At 38.1% G+C, this 15122-nt stretch overlaps 2 non-coding genes across 2 annotated transcripts; both read right to left on the bottom strand.

Moving 5' to 3' along the window:
- Window positions 1-957: 957 nt before the first annotated feature.
- On the bottom strand, window positions 958-1061 carry LOC148581260 (small nucleolar RNA R71). Its single transcript, XR_015896240.1, has one exon. It is a non-coding gene; the product is annotated as a small nucleolar RNA R71 (small nucleolar RNA).
- A 7772-nt stretch (window positions 1062-8833) lies between these two features.
- LOC148581259 (small nucleolar RNA R71) lies at window positions 8834-8941 on the bottom strand. The gene has a single exon (XR_015899635.1). It is a non-coding gene; the product is annotated as a small nucleolar RNA R71 (small nucleolar RNA).
- Between the last annotated feature and the right edge of the window lie 6181 nt (window positions 8942-15122).

Below are 15122 nucleotides of genomic sequence, written 5' to 3'. Positions count from 1 at the left end.
TTCAATCATATCTTTTTCAAAACCACCTAACTACTTTTCTCTCTCCAATTTTCGAAAATCACTAACCACTTTTTCAAAATTCTTTTTAATTAACTAATTGCTTTAAATTTCAATTTTATTTTATTTTCCTTCTTAAATTTTCGAATTATAACTAATAATTAAAATAAAAACAAAAATATTTTTCTTTTCTATTTAATTAAATTCGAATTCTCTCTCTCCCTCTCTCATCTCTTTCTATTTATTTATTTACTAACACTTCTCTTCTTCTCATAATTCGAACCCTCTCTCCCTCTCTATGTTTGAATTCTTCATCTTCTCTCTTCTTCATTCTACTCTTCTATTCTTCTACACACATAAAGGAATCTCTATACTGTGACATAGAGGATTCCTGTTCTTTTTTGTTCTCTTCTTTTTCATATGAGCAGGAGCAAGGATAAGAACATTCTTATTGAAGCTGATCCGAAACCTGAAAGGACTCTAAAGAGGAAGCTAAGAGAAGCTAAGGCACAACACTCTGGAGAGGACCTGACAGAATTTTTCGAAAAAGAAGAAGAGATAGCCGAACCCAACAACAATGGAGGAGATGCAAGGAAGATGCTTGGTGACTTTATTGCACCCTCTTCTGACTTCTGTGGAAGGAGCGTCTCAATTCCTGCAATTAGAGCAAACAATTTTGAGCTTAAGCCTCAATTAGTTTCTCTGATGCAGCAAAATTGCAAGTTTCATGGACTTCCACTAGAAGATCCTCATCAGTTCTTAGCTAAATTCTTACAAATCTGTGACACTGTTAAGACTAATGGGGTTAATCCTAAGGTCTATAGACTTATGCTTTTTCCCTTTGCTGTAAGAGACAGAGCTAGGACATGGTTAGACTCACAACCTAAAGATAGCCTGAACTCTTGGGAAAAGTTGGTCAATGCTTTCTTGGCCAAATTCTTTCCACCTCAAAAGTTGAGCAAGCTTAGAGTGGAAGTCCAAACCTTCAGACAGAAGGAAGGTGAATCCCTCTATGAAGCTTGGGAAAGATACAAGCAATTGATCAAAAGCTGTCCTTCTGACATGTTTTCAGAATGGAGCATCATATGTATATTCTATGATGGTCTGTCTGAATTGTCTAAGATGTCATTGGACCACTCTGCTGGAGGATCTCTTCATCTGAAGAAGACGCTTGCAGAAGTCCAGGAACTTATTGAAATGGTTGCAAATAACCAGTTCATGTACACTTCTGGTGCACGAAATTGTGATCATCAACAATGGCGCCAAAGACTTGGAACTCTCAAACGTGAATCACACTTTGTCACAATTCTGCACAACTAACCAGCAAGTGCACTGGGTCGTCCAAGTAATACCTTACGTGAGTTAGGGTCGATCCCACGGAGATTGTCGGCTTGAAGCAAGCTATGGTCATCTTGTAAATCTCAGTCAGGCAGATTCAAATGGTTATGGAGAATTGATAATTAAAAGATGGATAAAATATAAAATAGAATAAAGATAGAGATACTTATGTAATTCATTGGTAGGAATTTCAGATAAGCGTATGAAGATGCTTTGTTCCTCTTGAACCTCTGCTTTCCTATTACCTCCATCTAATCATTCATAATCCCTTCCATGGCAAGCTTTATGTGGGGCATCACCATTGTCAATGGCTACTTCCCGTCCTCTCAGTGAAAATATTCCAAATGCACTGTCACCGCACGGCTAATCATCTGTCGGTTCTCGATCATGTTGGAATAGGATCCATTGATCCTTTTGCATCTGTCACACGCCCAACAATCGCGAGTTTGAAGCTCATCACAGTCATCCCTTCCCAGATCCTACACGGAATACCACAGACAAGGTTTAGACTTTCCGGATCTCAAGAATGACCGCCAATAATTCTAGCCTATACCACGAAGGTTCCAATCTTAGATTAGAAACCCAAGAGATACGCATTCAAGCCATTGCTAGTAGAACAGAGGTGGTTGTCAGGCACATGTTCATAGGTGAGAATGATGATGAGTGTCACGGATCATCACATTCATCAAGTTGAAGAACGAATGAATATCATAGAGAAGAAGTAGGCGTGAATTGAATAGAAAAATAGTAGTACTTTACATTAATTCATGAAGAACAGCAGAGCTCCACACCTTAATCTATGGTGTGTAGAAACTTCACCATCGAAAATACAAAAGTGATAATGGTGTTCATTGGCTTCGGCCCCAGAGGGGGAACCAGAAGAACCAAGATAAAAATACAATAGCAAAAGGTCCTATTTATAGAGAACCAGTAGCCTAGGGTTTACAGAAATAAGTAATTAATGCAGAAATCTTCTTCTGGGCCCACTTGGTGTGTGCTTGGGCTGAGCATTGAAGCTTTCACGTGTAGAGACTTTTCTTGGAGTTAAACGCCAGCTTTTGTGCCAGTTTGGGCGTTTAACTCTAGCTTTTATGCCAGTTCTGGCGTTTTGACACTAGAATTTCTATGCTGACTTTGAATGCCAGTTTGGGCCATCAAATCTTGGGCAAAATATGGACTATTATATATTTTTGGAAAGCCTAGGATGTCTACTTTCCAACGCAATTGAGAGCGCGCTAATTGGGATTCTGTAGCTCCAGAAAATCCACTTCGAGTGCAGGGAGGTCAGAATCCAACAGCATCTGCAGTCCTTTTTCAGCCTCTGAATCAGATTTTTGCTCAGGTCCCTCAATTTCAGCCAGAAAATACCTGAAATCACAGAAAAACACATAAACTCATAGTAAATTCCAGAAAAGTGAATTTTAAATAAAAAATAATAAAAATATAATAAAACTAACTAAAATATACTAAAAACATACTAAAAACAATGCCAAAAAGCGTATAAATTATCCGCTCATCACAACACCAAACTTAAATTGTTGCTTGTCCCCAAGCAACTAAAAGTCAAATAGGATAAAAAGAAGAGAATATACAATGAATTCCAAAAACATCTATGAAGATCAGTATTAATTAGATGAGCGGGGCTTTTAGCTTTTTGCTTCTGAACAGTTTTGGCATCTCATTTTATCCTTTGAATTTCAGAATGATTGGCATCTATAGGAACTCAGAATTCAGATAGTGTTATTGATTCTCCTAGTTAAGTATGTTGATTCTTGAACACAGCTACTTTATGAGTCTTGGCCGTGACCCTAAGCATTTTGTTTTCCAGTATTACCACCGGATACATAAATGCCACAGACACATAACTGGGTGAACCTTTTCAGATTATGACTCAACTTTGCTAGAGTCCCCAATTAGAGGTGTCCAGAGCTCTTAAGCACACTCTTTTTGCTTTGGACCACAACTTTAACTGCTCAGTCTCAAGTTTTCACTTGACACCTTCACGCCACAAGCACATGGTTAGGGACAGCTTGGTTTAGCCGCTTAGGCTAGGATTTTATTCATGTGGGCCCTCCTATCCACTGATGCTCAAAGCCTTGGATCCTTTTTTATTTTACCCTTGCCTTTTGGTTTAAAGGGCTATTGGCTTTTTCTACTTGCTTTTTCTTTTTCTTTTCTCTTTTTTTTTTGTTTTCACATTTTTTTTCTCCAAGCTTTTCACTGCTTTTTCTTGCTTCAAGAATCAATTTTTATGATTTTTTAGATTATCAAATAACATTTCTCCTTTTCCATCATTCTTTCAAGAGCCAACAATTTTAACATTCATGAACAATTAAATTCAAAAAAATATGCACTGTTCAAGCATTCATTCAGAAAGACAAAAGTATTGCCACCACATCAAAATAACTAAACTGTTTTAAAATTCGAAATTCATGCACTTCTTTTTCTTTTTCAATTAAAAACATTTTTCATTTAAGAAAGGTGATGGATTCATTTTCATAGCTTTAAGGCATAGAAACTTAGACACTAGTGATCATGTAATAAAGACACAAACATAGACAAACATAAAGCATACAAATTTGAAAAACAGAAAATAAAGAACAAGGAAATTAAAGAACGGGTCCACCTTAGTGATGGCGGCTTGTTCTTCCTCTTGAAGATCTTATGGAGTCCTTGAGCTCCTCAATGTCTCTTCCTTGCCTTTGTTGCTCCTCTCTCATGACTCTTTGATCTTCTTTAACTTCATGAAGCAAGATGGAATGCTCTTGGCACTCCACCCTTAGTTGTCCCATGTTGGAACTTAATTCTCCTAGGGAGGTGTTGATTTGCTCCCAATAGTTTTGTGGAGGAAAATGCATCCCTTGAGGTATCTCAGGAATTTCATGATGAGGAATTTACTCATGCTCTTGTCCATGAGTGGGATCTCTTGTTTGCTCTATCATTTTCTTAGTGATGGGCTTGTCCTTATTAATGAGGGTGTCTTCCTCTATGTCAATTCCAGCCGAATTGCAAAGGTGACAAATGAGATGAGGGAAGGCTAACCTTGCCAAAGTGGAGGACTTGTCCGCCACCTTGTAGAGTTCATGGGATATAACATCATGAACTTCTACTTCCTCTCCAATCATGATGCTATGGATCATGATAGCCCGGTCTATAGTAACTTCAGACCAGTTGCTAGTGGGAATAATTGAGCGTTGGATGAATTCCAACCATCCCCTAGCCACGGGCTTGAGGTCATGCCTTCTTAGTTGAACCGGCTTTCCTCTTGAATCTCTCTTCCATTGAGCACCCTCTTCACAAATGTCTATGAGGACTTGGTCCAACCTTTGATCAAAGTTGACCCTTCTAGTGTAGTGATGAGCGGATAATTTATACGCTTTTTGACATTGTTTTTAGTATATTTTTAGTAGGATCTAGTTACTTTTAGGGATGTTTTTATTAGTTTTTATGTTAAATTCACATTTCTGGACTTTACTATGAGTTTGTGTGTTTTTCTGTGATTTCAGGTATTTTCTGGCTGAAATTGAGGGACTTGAGCAAAAATCAGATTCAGAGGTTGAAGAAGGACTGCTGATGTTGTTGGATTCTGACCTCCCTGCACTCAAAGTGGATTTTCTGGAGCTACAAAACTCAAAATGGCGCGCTTCCAATTACATTGGAAAGTATACATCCAGGACTTTCCAGCAATATATAATAGTCCATACTTTGGTCGAGTTTAAATGATGCAAAAGGGCGTTGAATGCCAGTTTTACGTTGCAGTCTGGAGTTAAACGCCAGAAACACGTCACGAACCAGAGTTGAACGCCAAAAACACGTTACAACTTGGCGTTCAACTCCAAAAGAAGCCTCTGCACGTGTAAACTTCAAGCTCAGCCCAAGCACACACCAAGTGGGCCCCGGAAGTGGATTTATACATCAATTACTTACTTCTGTAAACCCTAGTAGCTAGTTTAGTATAAATAGGACTTTTTACTATTGTATTAGACATCTTATGATTTTTAGTTCAACTTTGGATCATATTGATCACGTTTGGGGGCTGGCCATTTGGCCATGCCTAAACCTTCATCACTTATGTATTTTCAACGGTAGAGTTTCTACACACCATAGATTAAGGTGTGGAGCTCTACTATTCCTCATGATTTAATGCAAAGTACTACTATTTTTCTATTTAATTCAACTTATTCCGCTTCTAAGATATCCATTCGTTCCCAAGAACATGATGAATGTGATGATTATGTGACACTCATCATCATTCTCACTTATGAACGCGTGCCTGACAAACACTTCCGTTCTACATGCAAACAAGCTAGAATGAATATCTCTAGGATATCTAATACAGGGGACCGAGTCCGAGATATTAGAATCCTCGTGGTATAAGTTAGAACCCATGGATGACCATTCCTGAGATCCGGAAAGTCTAAACCTTGTCTGTGGTATTCCGAGTAGGATCTGGGAAGGGATGGCTGTGACGAACTTCAAACTCGTGAGTGCTGGGTGTAGTGACAGACGCAAAAGGATGGTGAATCCTATTCCAGTATGATCGAGAACCTCCAGATGATTAGCCATGCCATGACAGAGCATTTAGACCTTTTTCACAGAGAGGATGGAATGTAGCCATTGACAACGGTGATGCCCTTACAGAAAGCTTGCCATGGAAAGGAGTAAGACTGATTGGATGAAGACAGCAGGAAAGCAGAGATCAGAGGAACGAAAGCATCTCTATATGCTTATCTGAAATTCTCACCAATGATATACATAAGTATCTTTATCTTTATTTTCTGTTTATTTATTATTATATTCGAAAACTCCATAACCATTTGATATCCGCCTAACTGAGATTTACAGGATGACCATAGCTTGCTTCATACCAACAATCTCCGTGGGATCGACCCTTACTCACGTAAGGTTTTATTACTTGGACGATCCAGTGCACTTGCTGGTTAGTTGTGTGAAGTTGTGAAGTTATGTTTGGACCATGGTATTGTGCACCAGTTTGTTGGCGCCATTGCCAGGGAGAGAACGAACAACAAATTTTACAACCAGGGATCACAATTTCGCATACCAAGTTTTTGGCGCCGTTGCCGGGGATTGTTCGAGTTTGGACAACTGACGGTTCATCGTGTTGCTCAGATTAGGTAATTTTCTTCTTATTTTATTTTCAAAAATTTTTCAAAAATATTTTCTTCTTTTTCGTTTTTCCCAATTAATTTTCAAAAAAAAAAATATTTTCAAAAAAAATATTTTCAAAAAATATATTTTTCTTCAGAATTTTTAAGAATGAATTCTAGTGTTTCATGAAGCATGTAGAAGCCTGGCTGGCTGTAAAGCCATATCCAAATTCTTTTGGATTGAGGCTTCCACTTGTCAACATAAAAGACATGTATATGAAGTTGGATGAAGTATCAGCTGTTATATGCCTGATTTGTATCTTCTAAAGCTTGGCTGGCTATTAAGCCATGCCTAACCCTCAGATTGGAGCTTTAGACTAAGAGTGCAAGATTCCTGGAATTCATATTAAAAATTTTGGAATCTTTATTTTTCTTTTTCACATTAATTTTCGAAAAAAAATAAAAAAAATTTTATAAAATCATAAAAATAAAAAATATTTTGTGTTTCTTGTTTGAGTCTTGAGTCAATTTTTAAGTTTGGTGTCAATTGCATTTTTTCTAAAAATTCTTTACGCATTTTTTTTTTCGAAAATTCATGCATTCATAGTGTTCTTCATGATCTTCAAGTTGTTCTTGGCCAGTCTTCTTGTTTGATCTTCATATTTTCTTGTTTTGTGTCTTTTCTTGTTTTTCATATGCATTCTTGCATTCATAGTGTCTATACATGAAAAATTTCTAAGTTTGGTGTCTTGCATGTTTTCTTTTCTTGAAAATTTTTTCAAAAATAAGTTCTTGATGTTCATCTTGACATTCAAAGTGTTCTTGGTGTTCATCTTGACATTCATGGTGTTCTTGCATGCATCACATGTTTAGATCCAAAATTTTCATGCATTGCATCATTTTCATGTTTTTCGCTTTCATCATTAAAAATTCTAAATTCAAAAAAATATCTTTCCCTTTTTCACTCATAAATTTCGAAAATTTGGATTGACTTTTTCAAAAATTTTTAAAATCTAGTTGTTTTTATGAGTCAAATCAAATTTTCAATTTAAAAATCTTATCTTTTTCAAAATCTTTTTCAAAAATCAAATATTTTTCATTTCTCTTATTTATTTTTGAAAATTTTAAAAAATATTTTTCAAAAATCTTTTTCTTAATTTTATTTCATAATTTTCGAAAATATCATCAACAATTAATGTTTTGGTTCAAAAATTTCAAGTTTGTTACTTACTTGTTAAGGAAGATTCAAACTTTAAGTTCTAGAATCATATCTTGTGATTTCTTGTGAATCAAGTCATTAATTGTGATTTTAAAAATCAAATCTTTTTCAAAACTAATTTCAATCATATCTTTTCAAAAATATCTTTTTATCTTATCTTTTTCAAATATCTTTTCTAACTTCTTATCTTCTTATCTTTTAAAAATTGATTTTCAAAATTTGTTTCAACTAACTAATTAACTTTTTGTTTGTTTCTTATCTCTTTCAAAACTACCTAACTAACTATCCCTCTCTAATTTTCGAAAATACCTCCCTCTTTTTCAAAAATTCTTTTTAATTAATTAATTGTTTCAATTTTTAATTTTAATTTTAATTTTATCTTAATTTTCGAAAATCATTAACACTTTTTCAAAATTAATTTTTGAAATTCCCTCTCCCTCATCTTCTTTTATTTATTTATTTATTTACTAACACTTCTCCTCATCTCATATCTCTGCTCCCCTCACCCTTGTGTTTGGATTCTCCTCCCTTCTCTTTCTTTACATTACATTCTTTTCTTCTTCTACTCACACAAAGGAATCTCTATACTGTGACATAGAGGATTCCATATTTTCGTTGTTATTCCCTTCCTTGTCATATGAGCAGGAGCAAGGACAAGAACATTCTTGTTGAAGCAGATCCTGAACCTGAAAAGACTCTGAAAAGGAAACTACGAGAAGCTAAAATACAACAATCCAGAGATAACCTTACAGGAATTTTTGAACAGGAAGAGGAGATGGCAGCCGAAAATAATAATAATGCAAGGAGGATGCTTGGTGACTTTACTGCACCTAATTCCAATTTACATGGAAGAAGCATCTCAATCCCTGCCATTGGAGCAAACAATTTTGAGCTTAAACCTCAACTAGTTTCTCTGATGCAACAGAACTGCAAGTTTCATAGACTTCCATCTGAAGATCCTTTTCAGTTCTTAACTGAATTCTTGCAGATCTGTGATACTATAAAGACTAATGGAGTAGACCCTGAAGTCTACAGGCTAATGCTTTTCCCGTTTGTTGTAAGAGACAGAGCTAGAATATGGTTGGACTCTCAACCTAAGGATAGCCTGAACTCTTGGGATAAGCTGGTCAAGGCTTTCTTAGCCAAGTTCTTTCCTCCTCAAAAGCTGAGTAAGCTTAGAGTGGATGTTCAAACCTTCAAACAAAAAGAAGGTGAATCCCTCTATGAAGCTTGGGAGAGATACAAAGAACTGACCAAAAAGTGTCCTTCTGACATGCTTTCAGAATGGAGCATCCTGGATATATTCTATGATGGTCTGTCTGAATTAGCTAAGATGTCATCGGATACTTCTGCAGGTGGATCCATTCACCTAAAGAAAATGCCTACAGAAGCTCAAGAACTCATTGACATGGTTGATAATAACCAGTTTATGTACACTTCTGAGAGGAATCCTGTGAGTAATGGGACGCCTCAGAAGAAGGGAGTTCTTGAAATTGATACTCTGAATGCCATATTGGCTCAGAATAAAATATTGACTCAGCAAGTCAATATGATTTCTCAGAGTCTGAATGGAATGCAAGCTGCATCCAACAGTACTCAAGAGGCATCTTCTTAAGAAGAAGCTTATGATCCTGAGAACCCTACAATAGCAGAGGTGAATTACATGGGTGAACCATATGGAAACACCTATAATCCCTCATGGAAAAATCACCCAAATTTCTCATGGAAGGATCAACAAAAGTCTCAACAAGGCTTTAATAATGGTGGAAGAAACAGGTTTAGCAATAGCAAGCCTTTTCCATCATCCACTCAGCAACAGACAGAGAACTCTGAACAAAATACCTCTAATTTAGCAAACTTAGTCTCTGATCTATCAAAGGCCACTGTGAGTTTCATGAATGAAACAAGGTCCTCTATTAGAAATTTGGAGGCACAAGTGGGCCAGCTAAGTAAGAAAATCACTGAAACCCCTCCTAGTGCTCTCCCAAGCAATACAAAAGAAAATCCAAAAGGATAGTGCAAGGCCATTGATATAACCATCATGGCCGAATCCAAGGAGGAAGGGGAGGACGTGAATCCCAAGGAGGAAGACCTCTTGGGACATCCAGTGATCAATAAGGAGTTTCCCTCTGAGGACCCAAAGGAATCTGAGACTCATCTAGAGACCATAGAGATTCCATTGAACCTCCTTATGCCATTCATGAGCTCTGATGAGTATTCCTCTTCTGAAGAGAATGAGGATGTTACTGAAGAGCAAGTTGCCAAGTTCCTTGGTGCAATCATGAAGCTGAATGCCAATTTATTTGGTAAAGAGACTTGGGGAGATGAACCTCCCCTGTTCACCAATGAACTAAATGCATTGGATCAACTGAGATTGCCTCAGAAGAAACAGAATCCTGGAAAGTTCCTAATACCTTGTACCATAGGCACCATGATCTTTGAGAAGGCTATATGTGACCTTGGGTCAGGAATAAACCTCATGCCACTCTCTGTAATGGAGAAACTGGGAATCTTTGAGGTGCAAGCTGCTAGAAACTCATTAGAGATGGCAGACAATTCCAGAAAATAGGCTTATGGACAAGTAGAGGACATATTAGTAAAGGTTGAAGGCCTTTACATCCCTGCTGATTTCATAATCCTGGATACTGGAAAGGATGAGGATGAATCCATCATTCTTGGAAGACCCTTCCCAGCCACAGCAAGAGCTGTGATTGATGTTGACAGAGGTGAACTAGTCCTTCAATTGAATGAGGACTCCTTTGTGTTTAAAACTCAAGGACATCCTTCTGTAAACATGGAAAAGAGGCACAGTAAGCTTCTCTCAAAACAGAGTCAACTAAAGCCCCCAGAATCAAACTCTAAGTTTGGTGTTGAGAGGCCTAAGCCAAACTCTAAGTTTGGTGTTAAACTCCCATACCCAAACTCTAAGTTTGGTGTTGGGAGTCTATAAAATTGACCTGATCACCTGTGTGGCTCCATGAGAGCCCACTGTCAAGCTATTGACATTAAAGAAGCGCTTGTTGGGAGGCAACCCAATTTTTATTTATCTAATTTTATTTTTATTTTATTGTTATTTCATGTTTTATTAGGTTCATGATCATGTAGAGTCACAAAATAAATAGAAAAATAAAAAACAGTAGAAGAAAAATCACACCCTGGAGAAAGGGCTTACTGGCGTTTAAACGCCAGTAAGGAGCATCTGGCTGGCGTTCAACGCCAGAACAGAGCATGGATCTGGCGTTGAACGCCCAAAACAAGCAGCATCCTGGCGTTCAGACGCCAGGAATGCACACTGAGAAAAGCTGGCGCTGAACGCCAGAAACAAGCATAAAACTGGCGTTCAACGCCAGAAACATGCTGCATCTGGGCGCTGAACGCCCAGAACAAGCATCAATTCGGCGTTTAAACGCCAGAATTGCATGCAAAGGCATTTTACATGCCTCAATGGTGCAGGGATGTAAATCCTTGACACTTCAGGATCTGTGGATCCCACAGGATCATCTCAGCATCTGTGGACCCCACAGGATCCCCACCTACCTCCACTCATACTCTTCCCTCTTCTCAATGTTCATCCTCTCTTCCTAATAAACACCCTTCCCCAAAATCCTTCACCAATCACATCAAGCTCTCTTCCCTACTACCCCTTCACCACTTACATCCATCTACTCTTCCCCATAAACCTACTTCATACACCCCACCTACCTTCAAAATTCAAAATCACTTTCCCACCCAAACCCATCCTAAATGGCCGAACCTAAGCCCTCTCCCTCCACTATATAAACCCCTACATTCTTCTTCATTTTCACACAACACAACCCTCTCTTCCTCTTCTTGGCCGAAACAGAAACCTCTCTCCCTCTCCTCCATTTCTTCTTCTTCTTCTTGTTTTCTTTCTTCTCTTGCTCGAGGGTGAGCAATATTCTAAGTTTGGTGTGGTAAAAGCATAAAGCTTTTTATTTTTCCATTACCATTGATGGCACCTAAGACCGGAGAATCCTCTAGAAAATGGAAAGGGAAGACAAAAGCTTCCACTTCCGAGACATGGGAGATGGAAAGATTCATCTCCAAAGCCCATCAAGACCACTTCTATGATGTTGTGGCCAAGAAGAAGGTGATCCCCGAGGTCCCTTTCAAACTCAAGAGAAATGAGTATCCGGAGATCCGACATGAGATCCATAGAAGAGGTTGGGAAGTTCTAACAAACCCCATCCAACAAGTCGGAATTCTAATGGTTCAAGAGTTCTATGCTAATGCATGGATCACTAGGAACCATGATCAAAGTAAGAACCCGAACCCAAAGAATTATCTCACCATGGTTCGGGGGAATTACTTAGATTTTAGTCCTGAAAATGTGAGGTTGGCGTTCAACTTGCCAATAATGGAAGAGAACGCACGCCCCTACACAAGGAGAGTCAACTTTGATCAAAGGTTGGACCAAGTCCTCATGGACATATGTGTGGAAGGAGCTCAATGGAAGATTGACTCAAAAGGCAAACCGGTTCAACTGAGAAGATGGGACCTTAAGCCTGTAGCTAGAAGATGGTTGGAGTTCATTCAACGCTCAATCATTCCCACTAGCAACCGGTCTGAAGTTACTAAGACCGGGCCATCATGATCCATAGCATCATGATTGGAGAAGAGGTAGAGGTTCATGAGATTATACCTCAAGAACTCTACAAGGTGGCTGACAAGTCCTTCACTATGGCAAGGTTAGCTTTTCCTCACCTCATTTACCATCTATGCAACTCGGCTGGGATTGACATAGAAGGAGATATCCTCATTGATGAGGACAAGCCCATCACTAAGAAAAGGATAGAGCAAACAAGAGAGCCTATTCATGGATCTCAAGAGATGCATGAAGAAGCTCATCACCAAGAAATCCCTGAGATGCCTCAAGGGATGCACTTTCCTCCACAGAACTTTTGGGAGCAAATCAATACCTCCCTAGGAGAACTGAGTTCCAACATAGGACAACTAAGGGTGGAACATCAAGAGCACTCCATCATCCTTCATGAAATTAGAGAAGATCAAAGAGCAATGAGGGAGGAGCAACAAAGACAAGGAAGAGACATAGAAGAGCTCAAGGACATCATTGGTTCCTCAAGAAGGAAACACCACCATCACTAAGGTGGACTCATTCCTTGTTCTCAAATTTTCTGTTTTTCGTTTTCTTTATGTTAAGTGCTTATCTATGTTAGTGTCTTATTACATGATCATTAGTATTTAGTAACTTTGTCTTAAAGTTATGAATGTCCTATGAATCCATCACCTCTCTTAAATGAAAAATGTTTTTAATTCAAAAAAACAAGAAGTACATGAGTTTCGAATTTATCCTTGAACTTAGTTTAATTATATTGTTGTGGTGACAATACTTTTTGTTTTCTGAATGAATGCTTGAACAGTGCATATGTCTTTTTGAAGTTGGTGTTTTAGAATGTTAAATATGTTGGCTCTTGAAAGAATGATGACAAGGAGACATGTTATTTGATAATCTAAAAAATCATAAAAATGATTCTTGAAGCAAGAAAAAGCAGTGAATACAAAAAGCTTGCTGAAAAAAAAAGAGAAGAAAAATGGCAAAAAAAAAAATATAGAAAGAAAAAGAAAAAAGCAAGTAGAAAAAGCCAAAAGCTCTTAAAACCAAAAGGCAAGAGCAAAAAGCCAATAACCCTTAAAACCAAAAGGCAATGGTAAATAAAAAGGATCCCAAGGCTTTGAGCATCAGTGGATAGGAGGGCCTAAAGGAATAAAATCCTGGCCTAAGCGGCTAAACCAAGCTGTCCCTAACCATGTGCTTGTGGCGTGAAGGTGTCAAGTGAAAACTTGAGACTGAGCGGTTAAAGTCAAGGTCCGAAGCAAAAAAAAAAAGAGTGTGCTTAAGAACCCTGGACACCTCTAATTGGGGACTTTAGCAAAGCTGAGTCACAATCTGAAAAGGTTCACTTAATTATGTGTCTGTGGCATTTATGTATCCGGTGGTAATACTGGAAAACAAAGTGCTTAGGGCCACGACCAAGACTCATAAAGTAGCTGTGTTCAAGAATCAACATACTGAACTAGGAAAATCACTAACACTATCTGAACTCTGAGTTCCTATAGATGCCAATCATTCTGAACTTCAATGGATAAAGTGAGATGCCAAAACTATTCAAGAGGCAAAAAGCTACAAGTCCTGCTCATCTGATTGGAGCTATGTTTCATTGATAGTTTGGAATTTATAGTATATTCTCTTCTTTTTATCCTATTTGATTTTCAATTGCTTGGGGACAAGCAACAATTTATGTTTGGTGTTGTGATGAGCGGATAATTTATACGCTTTTTGACATTGTTTTTAGTATGTTTTTAGTAGGATCTAGTTACTTTTAGAGATGTTTTTATTAGTTTTTATGTTAAATTCACATTTCTGGACTTTACTATGAGTTTGTGTATTTTTCTGTGATTTCAGGTATTTTCTGGCTGAAATTGAGGGACTTGAGCAAAAATCAGATTCAGAGGTTGAAGAAGGACTGCTGATGCTGTTGGATTCTGACCTCCCTGCACTCAAAGTAGATTTTCTGGAGCTACAGAACTCAAAATGGTGCGCTTCCAATTGCATTGGAAAGTAGACATCCTGGGCTTTCCAGAAATATATAATAGTCTATACTTTGGCCGAGTTTAGACGATGCAAAAGGGCATTGAACACCAGTTCTATGCTGCAGTCTGGAGTTAAACGCCAGAAACACGTCACGAACCAGAGTTGAACGCCAAAAATACGTTACAACTTGGCGTTCAACTCCAAAAGAAGCCTCTGCACGTGTAACTTCAAGCTCAGCCCAAGCACACACCAAGTGGGCCCCGGAAGTGGATTTATCCATCAATTACTTACTTTTGTAAATCCTAGTAGCAAGTTTAGTATAAATAGGACTTTTTACTATTGTATTAGACATCTTATGATTTTTAGTTCAACTTTGGATCATATTGATCACGTTTGGGGGCTTGCCATTCGGCCATGCCTGAACCTTCATCACTTATGTATTTTCAACGGTAGAGTTTCTACACACCATAGATTAAGGTGTGGAGCTCTGCTGTTCCTCATGATTTAATGCAAAGTACTACTGTTTTTCTATTCAATTCAACTTATTCCGCTTCTAAGATATCCATTCATTCCCAAGAACATGATGAATGTGATAATTATGTGATGCTCATCATCATTCTCACTTATGAACGCGTGCCTGACAAACATTTCCGTTTTACATTCAAACAAGCTAGAATGAATATCTCTTGGATATCTAATACAGGGGACCGAGTCCGAGATATTAGAATCCTCGTGGTATAAGTTAGAACCCATGGATGGCCATTCCTGAGATCCGGAAAGTCTAAACCTTGTCTGTGGTATTCTGAGTAGGATCTGGGAAGGGATGGCTGTGACGAACTTCAAACTCGTGAGTGTTGGGCGTAGTGACAGACGCAAAAGGAGGGTG

The sequence above is a fragment of the Arachis ipaensis genome, chromosome B10 (assembly GCF_059453495.1).
Source record: "Arachis ipaensis isolate K30076 ecotype BB chromosome B10, ASM5945349v1, whole genome shotgun sequence".
Taxonomy (NCBI): domain Eukaryota; kingdom Viridiplantae; phylum Streptophyta; class Magnoliopsida; order Fabales; family Fabaceae; genus Arachis; species Arachis ipaensis.
This window is presented reverse-complemented; position numbering and strand designations above follow the sequence as displayed.